This window comes from Solanum pennellii, chromosome 4, assembly GCF_001406875.1.
Source record: "Solanum pennellii chromosome 4, SPENNV200".
Classification (NCBI taxonomy): domain Eukaryota; kingdom Viridiplantae; phylum Streptophyta; class Magnoliopsida; order Solanales; family Solanaceae; genus Solanum; species Solanum pennellii.
Genome location: NC_028640.1, coordinates 67588539 through 67597951, shown reverse-complemented (window position 1 = coordinate 67597951; position 9413 = coordinate 67588539). Strand labels below are relative to the sequence as shown.

Here is a 9413-nt window from a genome sequence, read left to right as displayed (position 1 = left end):
TAGATTCCAAAGATAATAGTACTTGCACATTACTAAAACAAGATCATACAATAAAAGAGGGTGCATCATTATAACATTACATTGAAATAAAACCACAAAGTCTCATAAAGTACTACTACTTGTTCAAAACAAAACAACACAAAATAAAAATACAAAGATGCAAACCACAACTTTTATTTTAAGGAGTCTAATAACTTTCATTTTTTGACATTATTATTGTCACCTGAGAAATTTCCATTTTTGACCTTGTCACCAGTTGGAGGGACCTTCTTTTCTTTGGGTACTATGGGAACTAGTGCTCTTGGATCCACACCATTCACAGGGATAAGACCCTACAACAAAATATAAAAAATAAATCAATGAATAAAATTGAATGATTTATAAAGCATACATGCATTTATGAGTTGTTAAAATTGTATTTTTCGGTGTTCAATAATATTTGTTCATTATTGACTTTATATACTTCGTAAGAAATTATAATAGAATGATAGTTTTATTATATCATTATTTGAATATAATAAATACAATGTCTTGAAAAATGCAATAAAGATGACTATAATTAATGACAAAGGTAACTAGGAACTAGCTGTAGAATTATGCATTGATTTCATAAAGTAGACAAGTAGTGTTGGACATCCCAAAATAGTACAGTGAATAACTATTGTTGGACAGAGGAAATATAAATTAGGGAAAAAGGTCTGAATATATACGAACTTTCACAGAAATTATTGTTACGATACCAATCTTTGGAAAAGACCTTTTACCTCTTGCACTGTTTAATAATGTATTTTAAAGGTATATATGTGCTCACATGGACATAAAAAATATTACAAAACTATAAATAGTAATGTGTCCACGTGAACACATATATACCTTTAAAATACACTATTAAGTAGTTCAAGGGCTAAATGGTCCTCCATAAAATTTGCTATCGTAACAACAATTTCGACCAAGATTGAAGTATTTTTCAGATCTTTTCCTATATATTACTACTGTATAAGTACTTCATTTATTTCCATTTATAAAATTATTCTTAGTTTTTGACATAACAAAGATTTTCAGCGAGTACACGATATATTTGAATTCAAATGAATAGATAAATGTAGATGAAGCATTCGAAAAAGTTGATTATAAGAAATTAAGATTAATTCTTACTCCATAATCAACAAAATAGAAATTCACAGTAAGTACACGATAAATATAGAACAAACATGTGATATAATGATCAAAATGTACTCGACAAAATTACTGTTTATGTCATTTATAATATGTCACCACATTTCCACATTTTGATTAACTTCTTTGCAAAGCCCTAATTTAGTATATTTTGTGTGTGATACTTACTTTAGGATTTTGTCTAATTTAGATTCAAATTACGAAAAATTTATTAAAAAAAGATATGCTTTTTAATAGGATTTTTTTTCGTTCATCGGAACTCGGATAAAAAAACCCTAGGGTTTCCACTAACCACATGTTTATTTGCTTTATCGACCTGATTCTTAAAGAATATTTCATATGATTAAGTTTAAAAGTTAAACTAACTACACAAATAAACTGCTTGATAGTGTAATCAAGTTCTTAAGAGGCTAAAAGTGTTTTTTAAATAGTATTTATTTTTTAAAAAGTAAAGTGTAAGGTCAAATTTTTGGTAGAAACTCTTTTTTTCAGAAGCTAAAAAAACTAGTAGATTTTTTCAAAAATTCTTTTGAAAAATGACACTTCGAACCACTTTAAACTCAAAAGTATTATTAAAATTTATTGGTCAAAAGACACAACGTCTTTCATTAAAATATTTTTTTAATAATGAAAAGGAAAATACACAAAATATATACTAAACCACAAATTTGACAAAACAATATCTTGAAATTAACTTTTAATTTATTTTTTGAAAATAAAAATACCCCGATATCTTTTATTCATGTATTTTTTAAGATCTTTAAATTTACCAATAGAACAAAAAAATTAATTAATGGGAAATCTTCGGAATTAAATGATTTATCTGAACTCTTATAGTTACAACATTTATAGCTTTAGGGATCTTATCATTTTTATTTAAAAAACTTATAAAATTTCATCCACACCTAGTCAAAATCGTTTTGTATAGAACGATATGAATTTCTAAAAACTCTATAATTTTTATATAGATTTTGTATTAAGATTGAGAAATTTATTAATTAATGAGAACTCAATAATTAACAAAGTTAGCTTTTGATCCAATAGTATATAATGAAACTTTGCTTAAACTTTATTAGCATATTCTCAAATGAGGGTTTGGTTCCCCTTCTACACTTTGAATAGAGATTCTTAAAAAAAAATAATTGAAATCCTTCAAAGCACATAAACTTTAAAATCAAAATCCTTCTCTTACTTTAGTAGCCATCTCTTAAAATAATAAATTAGAAATACATAAATTTAAAACCTAGATCTGGCCTCACTATTGTGGATAATTCCCCTTTTGCACTCAAAATAGAGATTCTTAAAAAAAATAAATTGAAATCCCTCAAAATGCATAAACTTTAAATCAAGATTTGTATGTAGTCATCACTTAAAATAAAGATCTTAAAATAAGAAAATTAAATTTTCATAAATTTTAAAACCTAGATCTGCCTCTCGCGTTTAGAATCGTCATTAAAAAGCGAAGATTTTTAAAACAAAAATTAAAATCACTGAAAACACAAACTTTAAAATCTAGATTCATCCCTCACTGTTATAGCCGTCACTGGAAAAAAAAATGAAGATTCTTAAAACAAAAAATTAAAATAGTTAAAAACACAAACTTTAAAATTAAGATCCATCCCTCATTTTTATAGCCGTCACAAAAAAAAAAACATCAAAATTATTTTTCATTAAATTTAGGCTTTGTTTTGCTGTCATACAAAAACAAAAAACACATAGATTAACACACACCAAATGTTAGAAAGCAAAAAGAAAAAGAAAAAGAAACTAACACATATATACACTCATATATATATGTTACCTTCAAAAAAATCTTTGTAGCTTCTTCATGAGTATGAGTTCTGATGATATGCATAGCCTTCTCCTAAAAACAACCAAACAACAATAAATCAAAACACATCTAAGAACACGCTCGCGTTTCTCATATGTATATCAAAACATACCCTAAATTCATTGAGTTGTTGTTCATTCAAAGTCTTAGGCTCTTCAATGTAGTGAGGTGGTGATGGTGGTGGTGTTGAGTCTGGTGACGATAGTGGTGATAGTGGTGGAGAGTAATCCATAAAGATAGACAAGCAAATTGATTATTAGAGGAAGAAGAAGATGTGATGAAGAGGTGAAAGAAAGAGTTGATTTTTATGGAGGAAGTGAAGAGAAAGGACAATAAGAAGGACGTGGCATACGTTACAAATGTGAATATACTTGGCACCATGCATGCATTGCATTGCTTCTTCTTTTTTTTTTTTTTCATTTTATCATCAACAATACTACTATAAAGAGTCCAAAAATTTCCATACGTTTCTTATTTGCTAGCTAGCAAAGCAAAGCAAGCTAAGTACTTCTTCTTCACTTCTATCTCACAATTATCACACACACTCCCAACGGCTTTTGGTTTTTGTTTTTTTTGTTTTTAGTTTTCACTATCTCTCACTCCTAGTGTGAATAGCTTGTTTTATTTGGGAAACATTGGAAATGAAAAACTAGAGGGTTCTAAAACTTGGATTTATCTTATGAGTTAATTAATTAATTAATTATATGGTGAAGAGTTTTACTTTGATTGGAAAAGGGGTTGGTGATTTCTTTATAAGGATTTGGGTGTAATTATTTTTTGTTCAGCTAGTTTTTGGGGTTGAGTTATGTCTGAGATTTATTTTTGTCTGATGAAAATGGGAATGGTGATCTCTTTAATTATATTGTCTTCGGTAATATAATCATTCCTTTTTAAGTTAGTTTTTAGGTTAGGGCGCCAAAGATTTATTTATATTTGATTAACACGAGAACGATGATCTCTTATATAGTTTTGGGAAAGTCTTCCCCTATGAATTGATTTTTGGGATTGAGTTAGAACTGCTATCTACTTTCTTCATAGTCGAGTCTAAGATTTCTGGGAAATGGATGTACCACTAAAAAAAGAAAGAAAAAATGCATTATGTTAGAATTCCCAAGTGTGCTATAAGTAAATAACTCAATATCCAGCTAAATGCATCATTTAACCTTCTTGTAGTATGAATGTCAGAAGATAATATTATACTAATTTTAGAAGATATATACATAAAATATCTAGTTTTATGAAGAGATCGTGAATTTATGTGTCTCGTTTTTAACCCATAGATTCTCCCATAATTTCATTACATATAATTACCAGAGATGAGTCATCTTGATTCTTGGATTTATCTTATGAGTTTAACTTGAGTGAGTTAATTAATTATATGGTGAAGAGTTTTACTTTGATTGGAAAAGGGGTTGGTGATTTCCTTATATGAGTTTGGGTAATTATTTCTCTTAAGCTAGTTTTTAGGGTTGAGTTATATCTCAGATTTAATTTTGTCAGATGAAAATGGGATTGATGATCTCTTTAATGTCCTGGGTAATCATTCCTTCTTAAGTTAATTTTTAGGGTAGGGCGCCCAAGATCTATTTATATCTGATGAACAAGAGACTGGTGATCTACTTATAATATAGTCTTGGAAAAGTCTCCCCTTATAATTTGGTTTTTGGGAATGAGTTTGAACTGCTATCTACTTTCTTTAGAGTCGAATCTAGAGGTAAATAACTCAATATCTAACCAAATGCACCATTTAGCCTTCTTGTAGTATGAATGCCAGAAGATAATAATATACCAATTTTAGAAGATATATACATAAAATATCTAGTTTTATGAAGAGACCGTGAATTTATGTGTCTCGTTTTTAACCCATAGATTCTCCCGTAATTTCATTACATATTACCAGAGAATATCGATTCTTGGATTTATCTTACGATTTAATTTGAGTTTATGCACTATATTTATATAGATAAAAGAAATAGGCATAATACATGAATATGCTATTTAACTTGGTCTTAGATTACATTTATGATCTTTAATTTTGGATGTACACAAGTAGCTAGACACTTAAAGTACTTGCATAAAGTTTAACAAATAAATACAGGTGTTTTGTGTGGGATCCTACATAGCAATTTGTGTCTTACGTGATACCCTACGTGTGTATTATGTCACGTTGGACTTATATGTCTACTTGTTAAACTTTAGACAAATTTAGATGTCTACTTGTGCATAGCCAAAGTAGGAGGGCATCATTATGTGATGAGATCAAGTTAAAGAGTTGGTATATGTATTATATATGCCAAAGAAATATTTCAACCTTCAAAATAAGAATTCAACAATAGCCCTAAATAACCAACCTAACTCTCTCAAGAGTATGAACTATCAATCATCTTTAATCTTAAAATATAGTCCAAGCCTAATCTAGTTATTCTCCATTATTTAATTATAGCTTAAATGAGCTATTACATAAATATGTTTGATGAAATAAGGGGCTTCATCATATGAATAAAGATTTGTTTGAAGAAAGCTTATTTGCACACATAGCCCTTTTTCATATTCCAAGTATCTTTTAAGTGGAGACTTATACTTCCACTTCAATGTCTCAAGCCTTCATTCTAATATTTAGAACAAGAGTTGCCAAATAATAAAGTACCCCTTTTCAACATGTGATACATACTCATAACACAAGAATGAGCATAACCATATGCAAATAAGTAATAAACAATATAATCAATGAAATTTGGTTTCATTAAGAAACTTTTGGATACCATTAATATGGTTTCATTCTTTGTAAAACTATATATACGAAACAATTCTTTTATTCCAAATCATCTTGAAAAAAGTAATAAAATCTAACGATTGTTTATTCTTCTATTATAATCGAGATTTAGGATTGTGACAACTCACTAAAAATAAATTTTACTTTTCAATGCTTACGGAAGAGAGATATTAAGACTAGACAATATGATTTGAGAGTGTACGCGGAAATGATGTACTCGTGAGTTGACAATTTATTTAACCAATCATTATTCATCACGAAACAATTCAATCTATCAAAATTCGAATATGTCTTTCTTTTTAAAATATTTATTAATTTAATCTTATGTAATTATTTTCCTTTAAATTCATATCAATCATTCTTTGAAGACTTCGTGACAGTAGAAATCTAACCTTTAGGGCCTCATTTACGTGCTCGTCTGTGAGCTATGTTGGTTCTGTAGATCATTAATGATCCGCAAGAAAGGAGAGAGAGGCGGGCTTAACCACATTTCCCTTTTGATTTGTAAGAAACAAGTTGTGTGACGTGTTCGCTTTTTGCATCAAAATGTCTCATCTTTTCAAAATATGATTGGTATAAATATGTGACTATCGATATCATGCAAAGAATTTTTAACCAAATTAAGTTATTATATAAAACAATTTACCAAAGTAATATATTTTTTTAAAATTTTACAAAACTAGTATAAACGTATTTCACGGTAACGTTTTAGGGTATATTTTATTTTTTAAAAACTAACAGCATTAGGTTGATATACGTTACTGTAAGTAACGTTTTACTCCTAAAACGTTATTTTCAGTAACGTTTTACTCCTAAAACGTTACTATGAGTAACGTTTTAGGAGTAAAATGTTACTGTGAGTAACGTATATCAATCTGACGCCATCAACTTTTTAAAAATAAAATATATCCTAAAACGTTACTGTGGAATACGTTTAAACTAGTTTTGTAAAATTTTAGAAAAACATATTATTTTGGTGAATGNAATTACTATTCATTTTTAACAATTGCTTGTACCAATTAAATAGCTAAGTTGAGTAAAAGAATGGGATGGATTCAACATTCATTGATAGGCTTGCTCCTATGGTTGACCTGCTCAAGCATATGAATGATATTCGTATCTTAAAAAAGTGAGAATGACTTTATTTGATTTTGAGGCTGTGCTAATATTTCGTATGTTAGTGCCATGGTTTATTATATATAAAATTTATATTAATAAAGTATATAATATAACTAACACATGTATTATTTTCTCTAATATCTCGTACCAAATTATGATATTAAATCCTCTCCTTTCCAACCACCATGATCTCCCCCCACCCCCACCCCATTCCTTTCCCATTAGAGATGAAAAATGGGGTGGGGAGATTGCGGGGCAAATCCGTGTAAACCCACAAGGATTTCAACCTGCCTTGCTCCACACAACACAATTTATTGTTTCACACATCGCATGAACATGTTCCGTATTATTATGGTTTGTCATTTTTTTCCGTAGCCTTTCAAGCTGAATTAGAAAATGAAAAGACACATGATTCCAGATTTTATTTAAGTTAATCCAAATAATTTATTTTTCTAAAAGAAGACATGCTACAAAGTATCAGTGGTCAGTGGCGAAGCCAGAATTTTCAATAAGGGGTTTCAAAATCTGTAGAAATAGATAGCCGAATGGGGTTTAACATCTACTATATATACATATAAGCTTGTTTTAGCCATGTATAAATAATATAATTTTCTACCGAAAGGGGTTCGGATAAACCAACTTCTTACAAGGTAGCTCCGCCCCTGCCCCCACCACGAAAAAAATTTTAAGTTTGTTTTCTTAAAAAAATTCAACTTCAAAAATTATTTTCTACTTTAGAAAAAAATAAAAGATATTTCTCCAAAACATTTTTCATTCAACAACCAAACATTAAAATATTTTTTCGAAAAATATTTTCTACTCACCAACCAAACATGAGAAATAAGTCAAATATCTACTTGTTTAATTTCCAAAAAACAATTTCCATGAAAAACATTTTCCTTCGTACCAAACACGTCCTAAATGTTGATACTTTTTTTTTTTTTTATGATTTTCATTATCCATCCAATGAATACTACCATTGACATAAACATCACTAAGTTTTCCCTATAAAGGGGTAAGTTTTCCCTATAAAGGGGGTCGTAGACTTTGATAGTATAAATTAAAGTTTATTATCCATTAGAGAATTTCACATTTTTAATACATCAAATTAAACAATACATCAAAAATCATCTATGTATAATTGTGAAAGCTTACTGTTTAAGCTTGAGAATCACCATTAATGGTGGACAATGAATAGTTGAAACAATGCTGAGAGAGAGAGCAATCTCAGATTCTTCATATATTGAAAAACTAGTTATGAATGAATACAAGTTAAGCTATATATACATACACTTCTAACAGAATCCTAACAGAATTTGTAACTAACTCTAACAGATTGCATAACTAACTTCAACAGTAATATAACTAACTTCATACATTATGTAATTCTAAGTCTCAATACCCCCCCTCAAGTTGGAAGTGAGGGAGCCACAGACAACTTGGACAGAACATTGGAGTGTTTGATTCCTGTAAGAGCTTTAGTTAGAATGTCAGCCAACTGTTGATCAGTGTGTACATAGTGGAGAGTGATGAGCCCTTCTTGAAGTTTAGTCCTGACGAAATGGCAATCAATTTCAATGTGCTTGGTACGCTCATGAAAAACTGGGTTTCGAGCAATGTGTAATGCAGACTGGCTATCGCAAAATACTGAAAAAGGACCTGTATGAGGAATGGTTAATTCACTGAACAACCTCTGTAACCAGACTAGTTCACCAACAAGCTTCCTAAGAGATCTGTATTCAGCCTCAGCAGAAGATAAGGAGATAGTTTCTTGCTTCTTAGACTTCCAACTCACAGGACAATCACCAAGTAAAACTACATATCCAGTAACAAATTTTCTAGAATCTGGGCATGAAGCCCAATCAGAGTCGCAAAAGGAACGAACAGTATAATCAGCTGAATTAGACATGAAGATTCCTAATGTAGGATCTTGTTTAAGATACCTCAACAGATGAAATGCTGCTTTCAAATGTGGCTCGCGAGGTGCATGCATAAATTGGCTAAGATGTTGAACACCATAAGCAATGTCAAGCCTTGTGTTTGTGAGAAAATTTAGCTTTCCAACAAGTTTTCGATAATATGCAGGGTCTGAGAGTAAAGAACCATCATCAGCTCTTAATTTGATCATGGGATCAAGAGGTGAAGATAAAGGAGTAAACTGAGCACAATTATACTCCTTAAGTAGATCGAGTGCAAACTTTCGCTGAGATATAAGAATTCCATCATGTGTATACAGAACCTCCAAGCCAAGGAAATATTGCAGCTTTCCTAGGTCTTTAATTTTGAATGTATCATGAAGAAAAGACTTTAAGTCATTAATTTCGACTAAGTCAGTCCCAGTGAGCAATACATCATCCACATAAACAGCCACAAATACAATGGAGGTTCCTGATTTCTTGTAGAACAAAGAGTAATCATTCATAGAGTGAGTATAACCTCTAGAGTTGAGAGCATCAGTCAGTTTTGCATACCATTGTCTGCTAGCTTGTTTAAGTCCATACAAGGATTTATTCA

At 30.0% G+C, this 9413-nt stretch overlaps 1 pseudogene; it reads right to left on the bottom strand.

The window, feature by feature from the left end:
- LOC107017487 lies at window positions 1-3401 on the bottom strand (annotated as a pseudogene).
- Between the last annotated feature and the right edge of the window lie 6012 nt (window positions 3402-9413).